Below are 2,388 nucleotides of genomic sequence, written 5' to 3'. Positions count from 1 at the left end.
TCATAATATCAAAAATATTAAAATGGACTGTCTCTCCACCAAATTTCATGGTAAGAGTACCCTTACTAACATCAATCTTGGTATGGACCTTCCTAATATAATGGGTGATGGATTTGGGGTACTTCTATCATTTAAGTAAAGCACATAAAAATCAGCAAAAAAAATTAATCCATTTACTTGCACTAAAACATCCTCAACTATCCCATCCGGATAAGCAAACGTATGATCAGTCAATTAAATTATTATCCCTATTTCTTTTAAAGATGCTAAATTTTGGAAATCATAGATTAATTTAGACATCACATTAATAGAAACTCCTAAATCTAGCATGGTATTTTTGATATTAGAATGACCAATCTTACAGGGGATAGTAAACATACCTGGATCCCCACATTTGGGTTAGAGTTTTATTTGGAATATAGCAGACACATTTTCTCCTGCCGTCACTCTCTCATCACCCCTTAGCTTTCTTTTGTTAATGCACAAGTCCTTCAAGAATTTTGTGTATTTGGGCACCTGCTTGATCGCGTCCAATAGAGGGATGTTTACTTGCACTTTACGAAACACATCCAGAATTTCTTTTTCCTTCTCCACCTTCTTTGTCTTTTTCAACCTGCAAGGAAAAGGCGATAAGTTAAATTTAATAGGAATTGAAGGAGTAAACATTACTTTAGGGTCTTCGCGAATGCGCCCTTCTTCTTCAATTTCCTTTTCTATCTGCTCCTCACTTTTGCTTTTCGAATTCGTCAATTGAGGTCCCTCCACTTCTTTGTCACTTCTCAGTGTTATAGTACTTACATTTTTGGGATTTGCCTCGGATTGCGATGGTAATTTTTCAAAAACGTGAGACTCCAAGCGATTAATGACAGTTGCTATTTGGCTCATTCGAATCTCCATATCTTTCATGGCGGATCTAGTTTCCTGCTGAAATTAAGCAGTACTCGTGGCCAAGGATCTAATTTCTTGTTGGAGCTGAGTAGTAATCGTGGCCAGGCTCTTGACAATATCCTCCAAAGAGCCTCCTGAATTGGCAGAAAAAGGTTGTGACTTTAGTTGCCATGGTTACTGAAATCCTAGTAGACGATTTGAGAATGAATTCTGTGGCCTATTCCTATAGCTGAAGTTGGGGTGGTCTCTCCAATCTGGATTGTACGTGTTCGAGTATGGATCGTACTGCCTACGAGGCGCGAACACGTCTCCAACCATGTTTACTTGTTCAACCCCATTTTCTTGCAAAATAGAGCATGAGTCAGTGGGGTGGCTCACGTTTGTGCAAATTTCACAAATCGTTGCTTGATGTACGTTTCCCACAGCTAATTGGCGCACAAAAGATGTTAGCTCTGATATCTGCTATTGAATGGACGACGTGACGTCTCTACCTCATTGACCCTACGGATAGGGTTAATCTCACGGAAGTCAAATTGTTGAGAATTTTCTGCCATAACTTCATTAAACAGCCATGCTTCCCTCGGTGTCTTATTTGCCAGTGCTCCCCCACTCGTAGCATTAATGATACTTCTGTCAGATGACTGAAGTCCCTTATAGAAGTATTGGATCAATAGTTGCTCACTAATTTGATGTTGTGGGCATCTAATGCAAAACTTATTAAACCTATCCCAATAGTCATATAGGGATTCTCCAGAAAACTGCTTAATGCTGCATATCTCCTTTCTCAGACTTGCAGCCCGCGATGCAGGGAAGAATTTTTTCAAAAATTTCTTTTTCAGTTGGGGCCGTATTGTGATACTACCTGCAGGTAGGTAGTACAACCAATTATTTGCTGCATCCTTGAGGGAGAAAGGGAAGACTCTAAGTTTGATCTACTCCTCAGCAATTTCTAGAAGTTTCAAACTGGAGCATACCATATCGAACTCCTGGATTTGTTTATGGGGTTCCTCTCCTGAGAGGCAATGGAATGTGGGTAAGAGGTGAATTAGTCCCGATTTCAGTTCGAATGAGGTATTTTTAGCTAGATTTGGAAATGTAATGCACAAAGGCTGCTGGGTCAATTCCGGAACAGCCAACTCCCTTAGTGTTCTTGCATTCGCCATATGGATGTCCTCTTGATTTGGGTCACTTGAATTAGCACCATTTGAATCTGTTGACTCAACCTCAGGATCTATCTCTGAGATACAGTGCTAGATTGCTCCTCTCTGAGCTGTCTAGTTTCTTTTCTAGTTTGGTGCGCAGTCTTTTTTACTTTCGGATCGAAAATCAATTCGCCTATACGAGAAGAACGAGGCATAAACTAGAAAAATGTCAGACAAATCCAAAGAAAACAACTTAAAAAGAAACAAAATTAACCAAAACATCGCTTCCCCGGCAACGGCACTAAAAATTTAACAGGTGTCGAATCTGTGCAATAATAATAATAAAATCTAACTACCA

General features: G+C 39.6%; 1 non-coding gene across 1 annotated transcript; it reads left to right on the top strand.

Moving 5' to 3' along the window:
* The first annotated feature begins 1,572 nt into the window (after positions 1-1,572).
* Positions 1,573-1,679, top strand: LOC113694359 (small nucleolar RNA R71). Its single transcript, XR_003449316.1, has one exon. It is a non-coding gene; the product is annotated as a small nucleolar RNA R71 (small nucleolar RNA).
* The last annotated feature ends 709 nt before the right edge of the window (positions 1,680-2,388 follow it).

The sequence above is a fragment of the Coffea arabica genome, chromosome 6c (assembly GCF_036785885.1).
Source record: "Coffea arabica cultivar ET-39 chromosome 6c, Coffea Arabica ET-39 HiFi, whole genome shotgun sequence".
Taxonomy (NCBI): domain Eukaryota; kingdom Viridiplantae; phylum Streptophyta; class Magnoliopsida; order Gentianales; family Rubiaceae; genus Coffea; species Coffea arabica.
Note: the sequence above shows the minus strand (reverse complement) of the source record. Positions and strands in the feature narration are given on the sequence as shown.